Below are 24,182 nucleotides of genomic sequence, written 5' to 3'. Positions count from 1 at the left end.
GGGGGGTCACCAGCCGCCACGGCTTGAGGGGACCGCCTTTCCTATTCTCCCAGCCGGCCCGGGAAGGAGGGAGGGAGGGACTCTGGCTGCCTGCCGCCCCGGCCCGGGGAAGCCCATGCTCCTCTGCAATCTCACCGGAGCGGGTTTTCCCAGCCAGTCATCCATTCCAGAATGGGGTACCCTGTCTTTTTGATCTCTGTCGTGGCTCCGGGAGCTGTTCTGTATCGTTTCTACTCCCCTAGTAGCTGTTCTGGAGGAGGAACTAAGACCCACGCGTCTAACAAGCCGCCATCTTCTCCAGAAGTCTCTTCACTTCCCTTTGCAGTCAAATTCCTCAAAAGAGTTGCCTATGCTTGTTTGCTCCTCCAGTTCCTTTCCTCTAACTCTCTCCTAAACCTGTCAGAAAAATGTGTGTCCCTACCATTCTGTCAAATTTACTCTTGACAAGGTCTCCAACAGCCTTAATGTTGCTAAATCTAATGGTGAATTTTTAGCCCTTATTTGATCTATTAACATCATTTGACAATTATCACTTCTGTCTCCTTGAGACTTTACAAATGACTCTTAGTTCACCACACTCTTTGAGTTTTCCTCTTCTCTTACTTGATTCTCCTTCTCAGTCTCCTTTGCTTCTTCTCTTCTTCTCCCCGGTCTTGAAGTTTGAGTGTTCCAGCACTTGGACCTTGATCCTTTCGCTTCTCTTCCACCTGATGTCCTTGGTGATCTCATCACCATTGACAGTATCCTCCAAACGCCCACATTTTTATCTGTAGTACATGCCTCACTTCTGAACTCCAGGTTCATATCCAGCCTAGGATTCAATTATCTTCACTCGGCTGATCAGTAGATCAAAAACAGAATTCCTAATCTTTCCCAACCCTTTCCTTCTAGAGCATTCTCCATCTCAGTTAAAGATAACTCCAGTTTTCCAAATGTTCCAGCTGCAAACTTTAGAATCATCTTCAATTAATCTGTTTCTCTCATATTCTAAATCCAACCTGTTAGTAAATCTAATATCTGCCATATAACAAAATGGCTTAATCTCAAAATCATAATACTGAGTGAAAAAAAGTCAGGTACAAAAGTATACATACTATGTAATTGCATTTATATAAAATTCTAGAAAGTGTAAACTAATCTTTAGTGACAGAAAGTATACCAATGTTTGCATGGGAAGCAAGGAGTAGAGAAAGCGACTAACTGCAAAGAAGTAAAAGGAAATATTGGCATGATGAAAAGGTTCCCTTGATTGTGTTGATGGCTTCATTGGTATATACATCTGGCAAATTCATCAAATTATAGGTTTGATATGGGTACAATTTATTATGTAAATTATGCCTCAGTAAAATTAATGCAATGATTCTTACCACCCTCACTGTTATATTTTTTGGTTTGAGCCACCATCACTCTCAGCTGGATTACTAAAATAGCCTTCTAATTGGACTCCTACTTTAACCCTCACCCTCTCGGTTTATTTCCAATATAGGAGGCAGAGAGATCCTTTGAAATATGTCAGATTGTGTCACTTCTCTCCTGAAAACAGTGCAGTGTCTCCCTATCTCAGAGTAAAAACTGGAATCCATACAAAAGTCTCTGTGGCCCTGTATGACCTGCCCCCATTCCTTTATTATTATGCTTTTATCTTCTACTACGCAACCCTTTACTTACTCGGCCCCAGTCACATAGACCGCCTTCATTCTCTTGCCTTAGGACCTTTGCACCTACCATTCCCTTTGCCTAGAAAATTCTTCCTTCAGATACTTACACCTACTTCACTTCCAAATTTGAGAAGACTCAGACATCACCTTCTCAGTGAGTCTCACTGTTTAAGACTGCAGCCTAACCCTATACTCCCGGCATTCCTCATCCCCATCCTGGTCTACTTTTTCTCTGTTTTCCAAAGCATTCATCATTTTAAAAATATGCTAGTGTACTTGGTTGTGACATGTCCATTTCTTTTCACTAAAATTTAAACTCTGTGTGTAGGAATTTTAATTTTGTTTCCCCAGGTGCTTTAAAATGGGCCTGGCACAATACTAGTTGCTAAATAAATACTAAATGGATGTGTGAATGTTTGAATAGATGTTTGAACAAAGTTCAAAGTACATCACAAATCAGTTTGTCTATAAATCCATAAATTTTTTATATTGAGCTGCTATTAGAGTAGAAAAAGAGAAGAATCACTTCTGTATGGAGGAAGAAACCAAAGAACTTACTTTCCAGTTGAAGACACTTATCTTTACAGGGAGCTATTAATATAATACCTGGTGAAAGTGAGATTTTAGAATAAAAATACAAGTAGAGTGTCATGGTATTTTTGAATTTTTATTGCCAGAGGTAGGGGAAAGAGGTAGAATTTACCTGTCTTAAGTGGACAGTAGGATTTTGAGTTCTGAAAAAGTGCAAAGATATTCCCAGGTAAATAAATACATGAGAAATGCCAAGATTGTAAGAGTACACAATACATGCAAGTGTTGACAGATTTAGGCTTCAGGTTCTTGGCTGTGCTGCAAAAAAGAACTCAAGGACACAGCCCAAAGAAAAAGCAAATAAAAAATTTACTGAGAACATGTGACAGATCATAAAATTGATATGGAGGTGAGAAAAGTGAGAGGCAGTAGGCAGTGTGGGGATATTTGCTTTTATATATTAGCTTTACTTATCCCCTCTCTCCCTTCCTGTTTTGAGCTTTCCCTTCCCCTCCTTTCTCTCCAGGGTGGTGTCTGTTGGTAGATAGTGCATTTGGGTGGGTTGGTTGGCTCTACCCTTCTCCATGGATGGCTCACTCAGATGGGGGTCATTTGGCTTCAGGTGGATAGGCTCCCCCTGGCTGTTTCCCATAAGTGGGTAGCCCCAGGCAGGTTGTCTGTACAGAACAGGAGCTCTCCTGACCTTGAGTAACATTCCTTGTTCAAGGGCTCCTTCATGGTTTTTTTTGTTGGTTTTTTTCTCTCTCCCTCTTCTCCTCTTCTACCCTGCCTCAAATGGAATAACTAGAGAGCTGTTCAGTTTGGATTGGAACTATATTTTAGCAGCCATTAAACTATGGAGTTTAATGTCGCCATCAAAGACTTTTGAATGGAAAAGTGATACTATTAGAGAACTCTATTTAGGAAGTGACATTTATTAATGTTCTTTGGGATATTAATTGACTCTGGTTCCTTTTATACTTTCTGTGCACCTAAAAGTTAATTTAAAAACTTAGAATTATATAGTATGTGAATATATCTCAGTAAAACTACACTTTAAAAATCTTGAGGATACCCTCATTCATTGGTTATAGGACGGTTTATTTTTGCCTTTTTTTTTTTTTTCTAACATGGGCAGGCACTGGGAATTGAACCCAGGTCTCCAGCATGGCAGGCGAGGACTCTGCCTGCTGAGCCACTGTGGCCCACCCAGAACTGTTTATTTTTTAAACCAATTTTAATAATGATTTTCTGTATTTTCTTGTGTATTAGCTAGAATAGATATAGACTTATATACTTTTGAAAAAGGCTGAAAAATTTTATGTGAAAGAGAACTGCTTAAGCAGTATAAGGCAACTTTCAACGGGAGTAAACTGCTCTAACATGCATTCTGTTGGCACATGTGTATGCTTGCCATATCTGCCAGTGGTAAAGCAAAATTAAAAGCAACTAAGAATACTGAGTTGTCCTTTCAACATTAGAAATTAGGCAAGAGTTTTAAGTTTTAAACGCTTCAGTAGATTTTAGGATACCTAGGCTTCCCTTGTCTTGAATTTGTACACCAATTTTCACTTAACAGAAATCTCAATGATGGCTTTGTCTTTTTTTTTTTTTTTCTTTGAAACACAAAGTGAAAAAGTTTTAGGATGGAGGGTTTTGACCTTCTTATTTGGCCTTTGGTAAAGCAAATGATTAAGTGGCTAGTATTCAGGGATATTGTACGCTAGATAGGATCCTTTATATCAAGCCACTAATTTTTTAAATCTTTCATACAACGATTTAGCTGGAAACTGTACCACAGTTAAAAGCTGGGCTTTGGAATTAGTCTAGATTTGATTCCCAGCTCTACCAGATATAATTCTGTGAAGTTAGGCCTCAGAATTTAATCATTAATAATTCTTTTAAAGTGTTGGGTAAGGAAGGTAATGTACAGTGTCTGGGCACACAGTGAATATTGAATAAATGTTAACAGTTGTGATGATGATGTTGGTTATATTAAAGTAGGCCCTACTAAGGAAAAAAACTCTTAAGTCTTTCTGTCTTCAGTGCTGTTCCAACCCAGCACAACCCCTTGACCAAAGAGTACACCAGGCAGAAAATTAGCCATGAGTTTTAATTAGGGACTTACAAACAGGATAAATTTCTACCCAATGATGGCCAGTTGAGAAATCAGAGTTAACACTCCACCCAAACAAGAAAGAGAAGAGTGCCAGGAGGGTGGCTTATAAAGTTTAACAGAGTCCGGGGAGATTTGGTTACAGTGGGGTTTCAGCAGACTCTCCTGAGATTTGGTTCAGAGTTCTCACATGAGTTGGTTACCAATAGTGATTAAGGGAGGGGAGTTTTCACACAAGCTGCTACTTGCTTCCTTAAGGGAGGGTCTCAACCACCAGGTTGCTGCATTGCCTAATAGTCTAAGGTAAATGCTTGTTGACTTTCTTTTCTCTACTGTATTTGTTCCAAAATTAGTTCCTTTACCTAAAGCAACACCGAATGAAGATAAAAAAAAAAAACCTAAAGATTGAATTAAATCTTAAAATCAATATGAGTGACATTTTAGACTTGTAGACAAAAAGCAGGACCAAGTAATGGATTTTAAAATACAGGCATACCTCAGAGATATAGCAGGTTCATTGCCAGATAGCTGTAATAAAGAAAATATTGCAATAAAGTGAGTCACGTAAACTTTTTGTTTTCCCAGTACATATAAAAGTTATTTCTACGCTATATTGTAGACATATAGTGCAATAGTCTTATGTCTAAAATAACAATGTACATACCTTAATTAAAAAATATTTCATTGCCACCTTGTGTCTGATGCTCCTGTTATCTACCTTGTCAACAGACGAGTAGAACAAATGGAATAAAAATAAATAATGGGGAGAACAAATGTTAAAATAAATTTAGTTTGAAATGCTAGTGATCAATGAAAGTGAGGGGTAAGGGGTATAGTATGTATAATCTTTTTTTTCTGTTTTCGTTTTATTTCTTTTTCTGTTGTCTTTTTATTTCTTTTTCTGATTTGATGCAGATGTTCTAAGAAATGATGAATATGCAACTAAGTGATGATATTATGAATTACTGATTATATATAGAACGGAATGATCACATGTTAATGTTTTAGTTAGTTTGTTAAAATTTTTTTTAATAAATAAATAAATTTTAAAAAAAAATTTCATTGCCAAGCCTTCAGTGAGTTATAATAGCTTAGTTGGTGGAGGTCTTGCCTCAATCTTTGATAACTGCTGACTGATCAGGTGATGGTTGCTGAAGGTTGGGCTGGATGTGGCAATTTCTTAAAATAAGACAACAGTAAAGTTTGCTGCATCGATTGACTCTTCCTTTCACAAAAGATTTCTGTACAGCATGTAAGTCTGTTTGATAGCAATTTACTTACAATAAAACTTCTTTCAAAAATATATCAGTCTTCTCAGACCTTCGCACTGTTTTGTCAAGTAAATTTGTTATATTCTAAATCCTTTGTTGTCATTTCAGTGGTGTTCCACAGCATCTTCACCAGGGATAGATTCCGTCTCAGTAAACCACTTTCTTTGCTCATCCATAAGAAGCAACTCCTCAACTGGAGTTTTATTATGAGATTGTTCAAGTTTTATTATGAGATTGCAGCAATTCAGTCACATCTTCAGGTTCCTCTTCTAATTCCACTCCTCTTGCTATTTCCACCACCTATGCCGTGACTTTCTCCATTAAAGTCTTGAATCCTTCAAAGTCATTGTGCTGGTTTGAAATCATGTATGTGTCCTAGAAAAGCCATGTTCTAATCCTAATCCCACTTCGTAAAGGCAGCGTTTCTTCTAATCCCTATTCAGTATTGAATGTTTGAAACTGTAATTAGATCATCTCCCTGGAGATATGATTTAATCAAGAGTGGTTGTTAAACTGGATTAGCTGGAGGCGTGTCTCCAACCATTTGGGTGGGTCTTGATTAGTTTCTGGAGTCCTATAAAAGAGGCAACATTTTGGAGAATGAGAGAGATTCAGATAGAGCAGAACAGAAACGACATAGCCACAAGAAGCTGAGTCTGCCAACCAATGACCTTTGGAGATGAAAAAGGAAAATGCATCCCAGGGAACTTCATGGAACAGGAAGCAAGGAGGAGAAGATAGCAGATGACGCCATCTTCACCATGTGCCTTTCCAGATGAGAAACTCTGACTGTGTTTGCCATGTGTCCTTCCACTTGAGAGAGAAACCCTGAACTTCACTGGCCTTCTTGAACCAAGGTATCTTCCCTGGATGCCGTAGATTGAACATTCTAGATTTGCTTTAATTGGGACATTTTCTCAGCCTTAGAACTGTAAACTACCAACTAATTAAATTCCTCTTTTTAAAAGTCATTCTGTTTCTGGTATATTGCATTCCAGCAGCTAACAAACCAGACGGTCATACATGAGAGTTGGAATCAATTTCTTCCAAACTCTTTTTGATGTTGATATTTTTACCTCCTCCCATGAATTACAGTGTTCTTAATGGCATCTAGAATGGTGAATCTTTTTTTTCAAGAAAAAAAATAATACACTTATAACCACCAAAAATGTCTATATTACGTTAACCATAGGCATATTTATTGTATCCATATAATCATTGTAAACCTTGTGTTTGCAAGTAAGTTTCATAAAACAATTTAAAATTAAGGCAACAAGGAAAAAAATGTACAAATTCAGATAGCAAAGTTCCTAAATTCAAATATTAAACACTAACTTAGATATGATTTGACCAGCTGTCAAAACTGTGAATGTAGAATGGTGACTCTTTTCCAGATTTTCAATTTACTTTGCTCAGAACCATCAGAGGAATTGTCAATGGCAGCTATAGCCTTACAAAATGTATTTCTTCAGTAATAAGAACTGAAAGTCAAAATTACTCCTTGATCCTTGGGCTGCAGAATGGATGTTGGGATAGCAGACATGAAAACAATGACCAGGTCCATTGTAAATGAGCAGTCATATTTTGGAAGGAATCTTTTTTCCTGAGCAGTGGGTCTCGACAATAGGATTAAAATAAAATATTAAACTATATAATAAACAGTTGTACTGTGATACAGACTTTGTATTTCCATTTGCAAAGTACAGGCAGAGTAGATTTAGCATAATTCTTAATGGCTGTAAAATTTTACTAATGTTAAATGAGCATTAACTTATTTAAAATCACCAGCTGAATTAGCCTTAACAAGAGAGTCAGCCTGTTCTTTGAAGCTAGGCATTGATTTCTCTCTGGCTAGGAAAGACCTAGATGGCATCTTCTTCCAATAGAAGGCTGTTTTGTCTACACTGAAAATCTGTTGTTTAGTATAGTCACCTTCATCAGTTATTTTAGCTAGGTCTTCGAATAACTTTCTGCAGCTTCTACGTCGCCACTGCTGCTTCTCCTTGTACTTTTATGTAATGGAGACAGCTTCTTTCCTTAAACCTCATGAACCAACCTCTGCTAGCCTCCAGCTTCCTCACCTCTCTTAGCCTTCATGGAGTTGAAGAGAGTTGGGGCCTTGCTCATATTAGGTTTTGGCTTAAAGATATGTTGTGGCTGGTTTGATCTTCTATCCAGAGCACTATAAACTTTCTCCATATCAGCAATAAGGCTGTTTCCTTTTATTATCATTCATGTGTTCACTGGAGTAGCACTTTTTCTCTTATAGGAACTTTTCCCTTGTTTTTACAGCTTGGCTGTTTGATGCCACAGGTCTAGCTTTTGGCCTCTCTTGGCTTTCAGCATGCCTACCTCACTAAGCTGAATCATTTCTAGCTTTTGATTGAAAGTGAGACACATGCAACTCTTCCTTTTCACTTGAACACTTAAGAGTCCGTTGTAGGTTATTAATTGACCTACTTTCAATATTGTTGTATCTCAGGGAATAGAGAGCCCAAGAAGAGGGAGAGTGCCAGAGGAACAACCTGTTGGAGCAGTCAGAGCACACATAGCCTTTATGGATTAAGTTACTACATTTACAGTAGTAATATCAAAAATCACTCACCACATATATACATACAATGGAATATTATGCAGCTGTAAGACAGAATAAAGTTATGAAGTATGTAACAACATGGATGGACCCTAAGGACATTATGCTGAGTGAGATTAGCCAGAAATAAAAGGACAAATACTGTATGGTCTCAATGATATGAACTGACATTTAGTGAATAAACTTGGAGAATTTCATTGGTAACAGAGACCATCAGGAGATAGAAATAGGGTAAGATATTGGGTAATTGGAGCTGAAGGGATACAGATTGTGCAACAGGACTGAATGTAAAAACTCAGAAATGGACAGCACAGTACTACCTAACTGTAATACAATAATGTTAGATCACTGAATGAAGCTGAATGTGAGAATGATAGAGGGATGAGGGCTGGGGGCACAAATGAAATCAGAAAGAAAGATAGACCATAAAGACTGAGATGGTATGATCTAGGAATTCCTACAGTGTATAATGATAGTGACTAAATGTACAAATTTTTAAAATGTTTTTGCGTGAGGAAGAACAAAGGAATGTCATTACTGCAGGGTGCTGAAAATAGATGGTAATTAATATTTTAAAATTTTGCTTTATGTGTGAGACTAAAGCAAAAAATGTTTATTCGGTACAAAATTTATATTTTGACTCGTGCATTTCCTAATATAACTTATGTAGATAGCTTGATTGAACGTCATACGTACATAGAACCTTGAGTAGGACATGAGATTTTGTTGTTTTGTCCAGAGTGATGCCCCAATAAATCCCACAGTGATTTAAACAATGAATATAAAAGTATTTGCAAAGTCCCCTTTAGGGAATAGTGTGAAAGGGGGAAAATTCAACTTCCCCAAGTTGAATTCTTGATATTCTCATAAGCAGTGTGGACAATCAAAGATATAGGCTGAGCCCCCAATCTTGGGGTTTGTTCACATGAAACTTAACCCCACAAAGGATAGGTCAAGCCTACTTAAAATTAGGCCTACAAGTCACCCCCAAGAGAACCTCTTTTGTTGTTCAGATGTGGCCTCCAGCCAACACAACAAGCAAACTCACCACCCTCCCCCGTCTACATGGAACATGATTCCCAGGGGTGTGGCCCTTCCTGGCAATGTTGGACAGAAATCCTGGAATGAGCTGAGACTTGGCATCAGGGGATAGAAAACCCCTAGAATGAGCTGAGACTCAGCATCAGGGAATTGAGAAAACCTTCTCCACCAAAAGGGGGAAGAGCGAAATGAGACAAAATAAAGTGTCAATGGCTGAGCGATTCCAAGCAGAGTCAAGAGGTTATCCTGGAGGTTATTCTTATGCATTAAATAGATATCACCTTGTTAGTCAAGATGTAGTAGAGAGGCTGGAGGGAACTGCCTGAAAATGTAGAGCTGTGTTCCAGTAGCCATGTTTCTTGAAGATGATTGTATAATGATATAGCTTTCACAATGTGACTGTGTGATTGTGAAAACCTTGTGTCTGATGCTCCTTTTATCTACCTTATCAACAGATGAGTAAAACATATGGAATAGAGATGAATAATAGGGGGAACAAATGTTAAAATAAATTTAGAGTGAAATGCTGGTGATAGGTGAGGGGAAGGGGTGGGGTGTATGGTATGTATGAATTTTTTTCTGTTTTCTTTTTATTTCTTTTTCTGAATAGGTGCAAATGTTCCAAGAAATGATCATGATGATGAACATGCAACTATGTGATGATATTGTGAATTACTGATTATATATGTAGAAGGGAATGATCAAAAATTACGAATGTTTGCATTTGTTTGATGTTTTTTGGTATTTAAAAAAAATTTTTTAATTAATTAAAAAAAAAAATTCAATCACCACAGCTCACCGTAACAGATGTTATAATTCTTTTGGGCTGTTAAAGCTGCCGGATATTCAATATACCAGAAATAGACTGGCTTTTTCAAAGAGGATCTATTAAGTTACAAATTTACAGTCCTAAGGCCATGAAAATGTCCAAATTAAGGCAACTAGAGAAATAAATCTTTTATTATTTTTATTTATTTATTTATTTTTTGCCTGGGCAGGCACTGAGAATCAAACCCAGGTCTCCGGCACAGCAGGCAAAACTCTGACACTGATCCACCATGGCCTGCCCTAGAGAAAGAAATCTTGACTCTGAAAACACACTGATTGTGTCTAGGGTCTCTCTGTTAATTGGGAAGGCATGTGGCAACATCTGCTGTTCTTCTTTCCCAGCTTTTGTGTTCAGCATCTAATTCCACTGGCTTTCTCTCTAAGCACCTGTGGGTCCACACTTAGCTTCTTTGGGACAGACTCTGGGCTCTTAGCTTATCATCTCCAAACATCTCTCTCTTGGTTTCATCTCTCTGCTCCCTGTGTTGACTCTGAGCTGTATGTTTTCTGCCTTTTATTCTCCTCATAAAGAGGAAGGATAAAGACCCACCTTGAATGGGTGGGGTCACATCACCATGGAAACAACCTATCAAAAGGTCCTACCCACAATAGGTCTGCTCCCATAAGATGGGATTAAAAGAACACAGCTTTTCTAGGGGTGCATAACATTTTCAAGCCAACACAATAATAATGAAAACATTTGAAATACTGCAGAAATTACCAAAGTGTGACACAGAGACTGAAGTAAACACATTACTGGAAAAATGGTGCTGATAAACTTGCTTGACGCAGGAGTGCCATAAACTTTCTGTTTTTACTGATATACTTGCTTGACGCAGGATTGCCATAAACCTTCTATTTTTAAAAATGCAATATCTGCTAAGTGCAATAAAGTGAAGTGCAATAAAATGAGGTATGCTTATACTGTCCGTGTAGTAAAACCATTGTATAGCAGGATTAAATTTTTCTTTAATATGTAATTTACATTTTAGTTCTTTCCTTTTTTTTTTTTTTGTATGCTGTGTGGTGGGGGTCACATTTCGTTCTTTTTCCATGTGAGTATCCTCTTATCATAGCACTATTTGTTGAATTTCTTTTGGTGGGGAGGGCAGGCCAGGAATCGAACCCAAGTCTCCCACATGGCAGATAAGAATTCTACCACTGAACTACCCTTGCACCCTAGGCCAGTTTTAATCTGTTGTGGACCCCAGCAAATCCTTGTCCTTTAATCCTCATTCAGTATTGCTGGGTAGGAGCTTTTTGATTGTTCCCATGGAGATGTGTCGCCACCAATTCAAATTACGCTTGCTTACTGGAGCCCTTTTAAAGGGAATCAATTTGGAAAAAGCTTGAGAGCCAGGAGAGCCCCCATAGCCAGAGACCTTTGAAGATGAAGAAGGAAAATGCCCCCAGGGGAGCTTCATGAAACAAGAAGTTGTGAGAAAAAGCAGACTTCGCCATTTGTCCTCCCAGCTAAGAGAGAAGCCCTGAGAGCCTTCTTGAACTAAGGTATCTTTCCTTGGGTGCCTTAGATTGGACATTTCTGTAGCCTTGCTTTAATTTGGACATTTTCACAACCTTATAACATGTAAACTTGCAGCTTAATAAATCCCCTTTTTAAAAGCCATTCTGTTTCTGGTGTATCGCATTCCAGCAGCTTGCAAACTAGAGCACACCCCTATTTTATTTCATTTTTAAAAAGCAATGTACCTAGACTTGGACTCCATTGGGGTTCCTAGGTATTTGAATGGGATGATCTCAAATGTCAGTTCTTCAAGACTTCTCTAAGTTCCATTTTACCTCTAAAGTCTATGATCAGACATTGTTGCTCAGTTAAAAAATCTTTTATTCTAATTGATATGTCTTTTAGTCTCCAGTGTCTTAGAGCAGCTAGAAGTAAAAACCTAAAATGGATTGCAACCCATGTCAAACTCTAAAATATGCTGTACAACTAATTGTAGTGCTGTGCTTTGAAATTTATTGCTTTTTTGTGTATATGTTATTTTTCACAAAAAAAAAAAAAGAAGGAAAAAAGTCGATTGTGATAAAAAAAATATATAAGCCTTCTGGCCTCCTATATTCTGGAGCAGCTAGAAGGAAAAAAATCTATTAAGATCATATGGTAGCCCATGTTAAACTCTGGGATCTGTCCTGTAACTACTTGTTGAAGAGTGCTTTGAAAACTATTGCTTTTTTATTTCTTTGCTTTGTAAATATGTTATATTATACAATTAAAAAATTAAAAAAATTTTATTGTGATTCACAAAAAAATATTCTAAGTTCAATATAGCTAAAATTCCCTGTGATCTTCACTTAATTGTCCCAAAGCCAAACAAAGGAAAAACCAAAATGTGAATACCATTAGCCTCTGCAAATTTTACCAGCTACCCATCGCCAAATACATGAAGACATTGTGAAAGCCCTTTATTTATAACTTTTGTCTTCCAATTTGGACTTCTTTCCACTATATCATGATGGTACCCGACTGGCCAGTGTTCTTTGATTAGGAATTCAGCCTGTGCTACAATGGCATGAGTACCAAGCCACTATCATTAGAGTGCCTAGAAGCCTGTTAACCTCCCTGATCCCCCTTTAAAGACATTCCAAATCTAAAATTCTGATTATAACGAGAATGCAAAAACATTATAAAATATATAGATTAATTTAGCAATTAAAGGATCATTTGGTTCATTACTCTAATACTCATCTTCCTTTTTAATACGTTTCAAAAGACAAAAAAAAAGAGGACTTTTATTTTTAACCTTGACATGAAGCCAAAGTAATTATTAAAAATTAATTTTATTTTTGAAGGTATTCTTTTGGCTACCTATCTTAATTTGAAGTCATTTGAACTTGATTATATATATAATGGCTCAGCCTTTTCTTCCCGCTGCATTCTTGCCTGAGTTACCATGGCTCCTTGAATTTCTTATGTACTTTATATAAATGATTCCCACATCTGAATCTCTAGCTCTGACTTTTTCCTTGAGTTCCAGCCTCCATTACATTCTATTATAATATATCCTTACCTGAATGCTTACCTAGCCACCTTAAAGTGATTGGCTAGAAGACACTCATTATCTTTCTCCCACTAGACTTGTTCCTTCTACTAAGTTCCTTATTTTAATTCATATAGCTTAAGTCTTCCTGTCACTTGTTCTTTGAGCCTCAGAGCTAACTTTTGCTTTCATTTCTCCTTTGGGCTATACAGCCAATCAGTTGCCGACTCTGCCATGCTTACTACCCTGTTATTCTTGCATCTAGATTCATGATATCATAGCATGGTATCTGTGTTCTGCTTTCATTTTTGTTGCCAACGTTCTAAATAAAATTTATTTTGTTTCGACATTAACAGTCAACATCAGTGTTGATCGTTAATGAGTAGATATATATTCCATGGGCTGCCCTTCACTTGACTCTCAGTTTTGGATAGGTGAAAAGCGTTAGCATTGTTCCTCTTCCTATTGTGGAAGGAATGCGGGTAGATTTCCTGTCCTGTTAGACAGCATGTAGACATGTGACTTTGATCATCAGAAGCTCCCACCCAGGACTTTGAATCTTGAGGACTCAGGGCACAGCAGAGATTTTTGGATGTCATGAAGGCATTAAGAATTTAGCAGAGCAAGAACAAGTGGCAATGGTATCAGCAGCACCCTAAGCAGGCTACTGTGGTATGATCTTGACTGTGCTGTCTCTCCAGAAGCATACCCATTTTTCTGAGCTTTCTGGTCCATTCTGTGGGATATTCTACAAGTAAATTTCTTTTCTACCTAAGTTAGCTAGAGTTGATTCCTATTATTTGCAATCCAAAATCCTCACAGTAACTACCTACAAGTTCTTGTTACTTAATGCGTTAATAATGAAATACATATATTACCAAATCTGAAGGGTTTTTTAAAAATATTTTGATAACTTTATTGATGCATAATTGTTTTTCTCTAATTCTAAGTGGCTAATTTTTTTTTCATTTAAAACATTATTCTGACAAGATGTCCATATGTTTCACCAGACTAACAAAGAGGTCAATGTCACAAAAAAAGACTAAGACTCCCTCCTATAAATAGATTTTCTTTTTCTTTTTCCCTAGCTAAGTGGTTCCCAAACTAAAACATGCATGAGAATTACTTTAAAGGATTTTAGAAACAAACCACCTGTACTGAAATTTTCAGGGATAATTTAAGCTATATGAAATTTGGGCCTTAAGTATTGACCTTTGTACCCAACCACCTTGAGTAAGATATGACTCCATTCTAGAGTGTTTTCAAGTGGACTCACAGGCTGCTAGGAGTTTGAAGACTTATTCTCACAATCTAAAAAAATTTTAAATGTATTGTGATTTTGATGGTTGCCTTAAAAAATCCATGGTGGATCATCTGAATGACCACCTTATTACCAAACAGTGCTGTGATTTCAAGGCCTGTGTTTGTGTTTACCATAGCTCCAGGGCCAAATAGTACCAATCTTATTTTCTCAAGCTAATGAGAAAAAACTAGAAATGAAACTAGAATTAATATATAAATGTTGGACTTTTATCTTCTGAAGGCTAGATGATGTTAAGCCAGACTGTACAAATGAAATTTTCCCAAGAGTTAATATAGAGAATTGTGATGGGAAAGTTAAGCCATCCCATTGCATATAAGCAGGCCATACCAAAACCCCAAAACATAACAGGGCTGTATTTATTTTGGGAGTTTTTTTTTTTCTTTTTACAAAATAGTATCTGTTATATTAAGACAATTATTTTTTTGACAAAATATCTGTTGATTTGGGAAGGGGGTGTAGTTTCTGTTAAGTTGTATAAGAGATATAATCATAAGGGATTTATTTGTTTTACAAATGACCAGTTTTAGTTTTCATTTGCTCAGGCCACAAGCTTTGATTGCTACATCTCAGTTATTCCTGAATTCAACCAGTTTTCTCTGCCTCTACCACCACCTTGGTTCAGGCTAACATCATTTCTTGCTTTGATTTTTGCTGTGGCTTCCTTCCAGTCTTCCTGATTTAACCTTGTTCCCATTCTATCTGTTTTCCATAGAGTGGTCAAAAAATACTAGTCTTTTTTCTTTCTTTCTTTCTTTCTTTGCATGGACAGGCACCAGGAATTGAACCTGGGTCTCTTGCTGAGCCACCGTGGCCCACCCCAAAGTAATCCTCTTTAACACAAAGTTACTTCTCTCCCCAAATACTTCAGTGGCTTCCTATCTCACTTTCAAGAAAATCCAAAGTCAGTGATGTTATTTAAGGCCATGTATCCTCTCCTACCAAGGTCTCTATTGCTCAGTCTGGCCTTCTAGCTTTTCCTGTAACACGCCATGCACTCTTGCTGTTACTACTCTGCCTGGAACACCCTTCCTTGCCAGTTTATCTTCATGACTCACTTCTTCATTTCCTTCAGTTTTCTACTCAGCTTTTCCTTACCAAAGACCCTGAATTTTATCTTATTTTTCTTCATAATATGTATTACTATTTGAAATATTAATAGTTATTTGTCTGTCTCCACTAGAGAATCAGCTCCATGAAAGCAGAGAAAATTCCAGAGCATTGTTCAGTGCCAGACCTATAGGAGACACCTAATAAATATTTGATGAATGAATGAATGTGTGAATGAATGAAGTGAATGCCTAAAAATAACTTAAGAAAATGTTAGGGTTGCATGAGAACTTTTTCTTTTAAAAGTAATCTGAATATGAGTCAAATTTGAATAACTGTTTTTGAAAGAGTAAATTATCATTGTGTATTGCAATTATTTAAAGTTTTCGTATCATATATTCAATACATTAAGTTGTAGTGCAAAATGAAGACCTCAGAGTCTTGGTTAAATTTGTTTGAATGATTGATTGATTCACAGTTTATGTAGATATATCACCATTTTTGTATTGGCCTTAATTTTTTTATTTATTTATTTATTTTTTTTTTGGCGTGGGCAGTTTTCTGGAATTGAGCCCTTGTCTCTGCATGGCGGGTGAGAATTCTGCGATTGTGCCACTGTGCACTGCCCTGTATTGGCCTTAATTTTAAGACCTATGAAAACTAAAATTTTTTCCATAATGGGTGTATAATTGATTTCAAGTTGCTAGCTTTGTATCAAAATCTTAGAGTAAGGATATTCAGTGAAACCCAAAGGAGCTCTCTTTTTTTCCCATTTGTCTCCCAGGCCAAACATCTTTTTTTTAGGGAGAAAGAACTAAAGAAACGAAAATAATTGATATTTTAACGGTGTAGCATACATAGTTAAATCTCAAAGACTCCAGCTGGGTCTTCACATATTGACTCAGGAATAATCTAAAGGTTGTAATTATGATAATTAATAAACCCCTTCTTTTTATTTGCCAAGTAGAAATTAGATCTGTAATGTCCCTCTTTAGCTCTCAAATGCTATGATATATAACAATAGGCTATAAGATCAAACAGGCATTAAAATCAGCTATCATCTAATTTCATTTTTAAAGTGAGGGTGCATGGGTGGTTTGGGGTAGAATGCTCACCTTCCATGTGGGAGACCAGGATTCAATTCCCAGACCATGTACAAAAATAAAAAAAATGAAAGTGCCACAAAAGCAGGAAATAAGTTATTTAAATATTAGCAGCAACTAACCAAATCAGCTTATACTATTTCTTTCTTTAAAGACAGTTCTTGTCAAATCTATGTGGAAAAAAGAGAAAGAAACAAAACTGTACAGAAAGTCAGGTGATGTGATTCTTGTCCTGTTTTTATGACTTAGAGAAGTTCATGTCCCTACTGTTTTTAGTTTGTAAGCTGCCTGAATGAGACATACCAGAAACATAACAGCTTTTAAAAAGGGGAATTTATTAAGTTGCAAGTTTACAGTTCTAAGGCTGTGAAAATGTCCCAATTGAGGCAAAACTATAAAAATGCCCTAATTAAGGCATCCAGGAAAAGATAACTTGGTTCAAGAAGGCCAATGGTGTTCCAGATTTCTCTCTCACCTGGAGAGGTACATGGTAACGTCTGCTAGCTTTCTCTCCAGGCTTCTTCAATGGCTTCCCTGGGGCTCTGTCCATTCTCATGGCACTGTTGGTTCTGGTGGCTCTGAAGTTTTTTCCAAAGTGGTTTCCTCTTAGAGGACTCCAGTAAGCAACCCCACCTTGAATGGGTGGAGACACACCTCCATGGAAAGATCTACTCAAAGTTACCATCCATAATTGGATGGGTCATATCTCCATGGAAATAATCAAAAAGATTCCACCCAGCAGTATTGAATGAGGATTAAAGGACCTGGCTTTTCTGGGGCACATCATAGCTTCAAAGCAGCACACCTATTTGTACTTTATTTTCCACTAATGTAAAATGAAGATTTTTCCTCTTTCTGTCTACCCTCTGGGAGCAAGATAATGAACAAAATAATTTTAATTTACAGGACCGATACACTATAAAGCGTAAGTTTCAGGGACTCTTACATGCACCAACACCTTCTAAGGCCCTGTACCTATTTGTGTGTGGGAATTTTATTCTTTTTCTTTAAGAGGTCCCCCAATGTGTTTCCGTCTCAGTTCCCATGAGAACTGAATCTACCACTACCTATATAAATGTTATAAGATCCTTAGGAGAAATAATGGCATAGATTTCTAATCTTATATTAAGCTGAACTTTTCTTGATTACCCTCCAAAAAATAGCATTTAAGAAAATTTTTTGGTTTTTCAAAGTCTGACTTAGTTAAAAAGTAAGTGTTCTGTAATAGGAAATCAGAAGACCTGTGTTCTAGTTTGCTAGCTGCAGGAATGTGATATACCAGAAACACAACAGCTTTTAAAAAGGGGAGTTTAATAAGTTGTAAATTAACAGGTTTTAGGCCGTGTAAATGTCCCAATTGAAACAAGTCTATAGAAATGTCCAATCTAAGACATCCATGGAAAGATACCTTGATTCAAGAAGGCTAATGAAGTTCAGGTTTTCTCTCTCAAGTGAAGAGGCGCATGGCAAACACAGTCAGGTTTCTCTCTTGGCTGGAAGGGCATGTGGCGAACATGGCGTCATCTGCTAGCTTTCTCTCCTGGCTTCCTGTTTCGTGAAGCTTTTTGGGAGGCGTTTTCCTTCTTCATCTTCAAAGATCATTGGCTGGTGGACTCTCTGCTTCTCATAGCTACATTGTTCTGCTCTCTCAGAATCTCCCACTTTCTCCAAAATGTTTCCTCTTTTATAGGATTCCAGTAAACTAATCAAGACCCACCCAAATGGGTGGAGACACATCTCTGCCTAAGCCAGCTTAACAACCACTCTTGATTGAGTCACATTTCCAGGGAGATAATCTAATTACGGTTTCAAATATACAGTACTGAATAGGGATTAGAAGAAACAGCTGCCTTTACAAAATGAAATTAGGATTAAAACATGGCTTTTCTAGGGTTCATACATCCTTTCAAACTGGCACAACCTGAATTCTGATTTAGGATAATGCTATGACATAGGTGTGATATGACACTTAACTTTTCTGGGAGTCAGTTTTTTGTTGTTGTATTTAAAAGACTTTAAATGGGTTATCTTTAAAATTCTTTCCATTATGGCATATTATGATTCTTTTTTTGTCTTTCTTAATCCTGATTATTTTTTTTCAAATTAGTTGGCTTCATGGTTATTATTGAAGAGGTATGATTACAATATTGAGAGGCAACTAAGATCTTCTGTGAATCATCTTCCTTGCAAATTTCTGGTAAAAGAGAAATTATGAAAAATTTTTATATTTCTATATCAAGTTTTATTTTTGTATTAATTTAGAATGTGAAAAAATAATTTACTTGATTACCATTGTTGGAAAATTTCCATTTCTTAGGATAAAGAGTAGAGAAAATTATTTCAGCTGCACATCTCTGAGGAAATCTACTATAAGTAAGCCAGATTGTTCAGTTGGCCCAAGGGCCCAAGACCTGAAGTACTACATTCTTGGCACAGTTCTAAGTTCTTACTACAGATGTAATATCTGAGGTTGCAGAAGGTCAAGGAGGAGGAAAAAATTATTTTATGTACAGTGTTTCATCTTCAGTTAATGCATAATTGCTATTCTTTGGAAGGAAAAATGTCCTTGTTCATGTTGGGTGAAGAATGAATTTGAATTTGTTGTTTTTAGTTGCAAGAATGGAATGGAATTGGGGAGGAGGTTTCAACAGATTTTTATGCGGCATCTGCTACATAAAGACGCTATGAGGATGCAGCTATTAATCAAAACATGGATTTATGCATATATCCTACTCTGAAGAGGCAGGTCATTCAATCAGAGCACCAATATATGTGTATTTAAAAGTAGAGGGAGAAAGTGGTAGATTTTATGGAAGCAGTATTTAGCTGGACTATGAGAGTAATTGGGATTTGGGCATTCAAGGTAGAGGGAACAGCATGAACAAAGATGAAGGTATGAAAATAAGCATATAAGTCATTCGATTTTTCCTGATAATAAAATTTCAAAATTTAAGTTAGTGTAGTGGATTGAGGTCAGCTTTGAATGTTGGTTAGATAAAGTTGTTCTTTAAACTATAGGCAGAGGGAGATATTGAAGAATTTAGAGCAGGGATATAATATCTGAACTATTTTTGGAGATGAATCTGGTAATAATGTTTTTAAGATGGACACTAGAAAAGATATACTAGAGACCAAAAGAGCAGAAGCATAGGAGAGAGATAATGAATGCCAACAGAAATGGAAGGTGAACAAATCAAAAGAAATGTTTGAAGTAGAATTGGGGACTAATTAATATGGCAGATAAGGGAAAGGAGTCAAAGTTAATGTGGGGTGTATGTAAGCCATTTAGGTGGATAAGCCATAAGTATTTGAAAAATCTTTTTGAAACTAGCGTTTAGAATGGAAACCAGTACTAATTAATGACAGAGTGATACTTGAAACTTTTAAATGGAGAGAGAAATTTTTAAGATAGTTTACACAGAGAGCTTAGGGTAAATCCTGGGGGGAACACTTTCACTTAGAGATCAGAAAGAAGAGGAGCTGCGGAAGGAATAATTTTGGAAAATAAGGAAAAGATAGTTTCATAGTATCCAAGAGACTGTGAAAAAAGAAGGTAGGTGGTGTAATGGAAGAAAGCAGAGAACATCCTTTTGATTTAATGTATAATCTACAGGAATATAGTTTTCTGCCTCAACAACATGTGGAATAGTCTAGGAAAAAAAATGAAGTACAATAAAACTGAGAGGGTTTGATTCCTAGAAAATATAATGTTTCTTTTAGAATAATTATAGAACTGTGCAACCAAAGATGTAGACTATGCATTTTAAGAAAGTTATATAAAAATGAGTAAGTATTTAGAGAAAAAAGATGAATACTAAGCATGCATGGCCATAGCATGAGAAAACTGTTTTTCAGAAGTGAACGTCTCTTGCATTTGAAATTAGGATATGAGTATGTTAGGAAATGCCTTATTTAAAACTTTAAATTTAAAACTCTAAGAAACTTAGCAGTAATCATGTAACATCATAAGGAATATTTTAGTTCACTGAAGCTATACTCAGCTAGTCTGGCAGGATTGGCATGCAGACATTGGCGGTTGTTCATTGATTGATGGTTGATTTAGGTAAAATATGGTGTGGAATTTGGGCAAGTTTTAGCTACCAAGTAATCTAAAAGATTCTTCAGCTGCAAAATCAAATGGAATAACAAAAATAATGTAAAAGATCAGTTTTAAAGTTTAGACACGAGCGATTGAGACAATTTTAGCAGGAAAAATGTGAAAATAAAAGCCAGTACTTTTTTCTAGTTGATTTCTTGTTTTTTACCCAGTAAGGATTTCATACCCAAAACTAGTCAAGCATTTATAATATATTCAAAATACATTTTATAAGTTTTAAATTATTATATTTTGACCCAATAACTCTACTACTAGGACTCCTTCCCAAGGAAACATCCAAAACAAAGATAAATAATATGAAGACCAATTTTTAAAACACAGTTATATTTAGGGTTCATGGGTGGTTCAGTGGTAGAATGCTTGCCAGGTCTCTGGGAGACCTGGGTTTGATTCCCAGACCATCCACCTGAAAAAAAGAACAAAAAACAACAATTATATTTAAATAACTAAGTTGAATATAACCTTGATTACCAATTGTAGGGAAACAATGATGAATGACTTGTGGCCCTTCCATAAGGTAGACATTGGACAGTCATGGAAAAATGCTTCTAAAGTAGGGTAAATAAGAAGTAGACTGTGGAATTATATGCACAATGTGAACCCAGCTTTTAACCAAATAAATATAGATAAGAAAAAATAAATGTGTATATTGAGAAAAGTATGCCAGATTAATGGAGTTTGTCCTGTTTGGCATTACAGCTTTTTGAAATGCATATAATAGCATATATTTCCTAGATTTTTTACATTGGGGATATACTGTTTTAATAGAAAATTAAAAATAATCATTAGTCCTTAAATGCCTGAGATTGATTATAGAAGAGCCTAGGAAAGGGAAGAGTCAATGTAAATCATCAAGCTTCTTGGGAAACCAATTCAAAATTAAGCCTTACTGACAGAGAATCAGTAGTATTACTATGAGATTAGTCCTGGCTAGTGGGAGCCTTTTTTGCATTTCCCTGGACTCAAAACAAAACAACAACAAAAACAATGGAAGCCTCAATATAAATTCTGAAATCTAATGACACATTTGTTTTCCAGATACTGCTTATGAATCAATAGTTTATGTCTTTGTTGGGAAATCTTATCTTCAACATTTGTCATCCACAAATAAATGAAGATAAAATTTTAACTTTGCAATATTACATTTGTGAATCCTGAAAATTTCTATATTAGCAATATTGCTTCTTTAATTTTGCCCCTATAATTATATGTTTTTTTTTCTTTTCCTGTAGATATATTATAAATACAGAAGACTAAAGTTTTAACAGAGGGAAAAAAGAATGCTGCTAAAATGAAGCTGCACATTACAGCGTATTTTGTGCCACACACAAAAAGGTAGTATCTGTACATCCACAGCTTAACTTTCTCCTGTAAAATGGGGAAAAAATTGTATTTTCTGACTTTTCTACGATGGGTTTTTTTTTAGCATTTCAAACTAAATTTATTTTAACATTTGTTCCCCCTATTATTTATTTTTATTCCATATGTTCTACTCGTCTGTTGACAAGGTAGATAAAAGGAGCATCAGACAAAAGGTTTTCACAATCACACAGTCACATTGTGAAAGCTATATCATTATACAATCATCATCAAGAAACATGGCTACTGGAACACAGCTCTACATTTCCAGGCACTTCCCTCCGGTCTCTCCATTACATCTTGAATAACAATCTGATATCTACTTAATACGTAAGAATAACCTCCAGGATAACCTCTTGACTCTGTTTGGAATCTCTCAGCCATTGACACTTTGTCTCATTTCACTCTTCCCCCTTTTGGTCGAGAAGGTTTTCTCAATCCCTAGATGCTGGATCTCAGCTCATTCTAGAGTTTTTCTCAATCCCTTGATGCTGAGTCTTAGCTCATTCTGGGATTTCTGTCCCACGCTGCCAGGAAGATCCACACCCCTGGTAGTCATGTCCCACGTAGACAGGGGGAGGGTGGTGAGTCTGCTTGTTATGTTGACTGGAGAGAGAGGCCACATCTGAGCAACAAAAGAGGTTCTCTTGGGGGTGACTCGTAGGCCTAATTTTAAGTAGGCTTGACCTATCCTTTGTGGGGTTAAGTTTCATATGAACAAACCCCAAGACTGGGGGCTCAGCCTATAGCTTTGGTTGTCCACACTGCTTGTGAGAATATCAAGAATTCAAGTTGGGGAAGTTGAATTTTCCCCGGTTCTCATCATTCCCCGAAGGGAACTTTGCAAATACTTTTCCACCCACTGATCAAATCACTCTGGGATTCATTGGGGCATCACTCTGGACAAACCAACAAAATCTCATGTCCTGCCCAAGGTTCCATGTACTTATGTTGTTCAACTATCTACATAAGTTATATTAGGAGATGCACTAGTCAAAATATAAATTTTGTACCAACTAAACATTTTTTGCTTTAGTCTCACACATTCTACGATGGATTTTTATTATCTTTGTAAGAAAAATAAATTAAAAGAGAAAGTAAATATATTAATAAAAATGGTATAAAATATTCTTTTATAGAAATTGAATTTCTAATTATTTCCTTGCAGATTTTAATTACTCAGTTATAGTTTACAACAGGGAGAACTATTTGGTTAAAAGAAGTGAGCTTATTTAAAGTTTCTTGAATTCCATTAAATTATTTTCTGGAATATATAGACTGCTTTTTTTTAGACTGCTATTTTTTGTTATAGTATTTTATAACTTAGGTTTTAAAGTTACATAAAAGGTTTCATATCAAACCTGCTAATTACAGAAGTTATACACGTTTGCAGAAAATCTAGAAAAAATAGATAAGGAAAAAGAAGAAAGTAAAAATGTATCTGAATCCCTATACCTACCAGCTAAAAGGTCAGCCTGCCAAGAAATTCCAAACTTACAGGTGAAAGAAGCCCTGTTGCCCATCTTCAGTGTTTCAGTCCTCCTATGTTCTACCTATTTTTGCATACCTCTTTTACTTTGTATAAATTCCTAGACGAATGTTACTAAGTGAGAAAACATACCTATTCTACTCTTCCAGTAGTGTATAAAAATGACCATTTCCTTATGTCTGTTGATGGACATTTAGGTTATTTCCAGTTTGAACTATAAGAAAATAAAGCTGTCCCCAATCCTGGTGTTTGTTCATATGAAACTTAACCCCACAGAAGACAGGTCAAGCCTACTTAAAATTAGGCCTTAGAGTCACCCCCAAGAGAACCTCTTTTGTTGCTCAGATGTGGCCTCTCTCTCCAGTCAACACGACAAGCAAACTCACCACTCTCCCCCTGAGTATGTGGGTCATGACTCCCAGGGGTGTGGACCTTCCTGGCAATGTGGGACAGAAATCCTAGAATGAGCTGAGACTCAGCATCAAGGGATTGAGAAAACCCCTAGAATGAGCTGAGATTCAGCATCAAGGGATTGAGAAAACCTTCTCGACCAAAAGGGGAAGAGTGAAATGAGACAAAATAAAGTATCAATGGCTGAGAGATTCCAAACAGAGTCGAGAGGTTATCCTGGAGGTTATTCTTACGCATTAAATAGATATCACCTTGTTAGTCAAGATGTAGTGGAGAGGCTGGAGGGAACTGCCTG

General features: G+C 36.5%; 1 protein-coding gene across 3 annotated transcripts in view; it reads left to right on the top strand.

Annotated features, from left to right (window-relative positions):
• The window catches only part of TAOK3 (TAO kinase 3), a 225,871-nt gene that overhangs the window by 113,675 nt on the left and 88,014 nt on the right, over window positions 1-24,182 (top strand). For all 3 annotated transcript variants that reach the window (XM_077159953.1, XM_077159954.1, XM_077159952.1), the window contains exon 2: window positions 21,861-21,963. The gene's annotated coding sequence lies outside the window, so the exon portion shown is untranslated. The remainder of the gene's footprint in view (window positions 1-21,860; window positions 21,964-24,182) is intronic.

This window comes from Tamandua tetradactyla, chromosome 5 (assembly GCF_023851605.1).
Source record: "Tamandua tetradactyla isolate mTamTet1 chromosome 5, mTamTet1.pri, whole genome shotgun sequence".
In the NCBI taxonomy this organism is placed as follows: Eukaryota; Metazoa; Chordata; class Mammalia; order Pilosa; family Myrmecophagidae; genus Tamandua; species Tamandua tetradactyla.
This window is presented reverse-complemented; position numbering and strand designations above follow the sequence as displayed.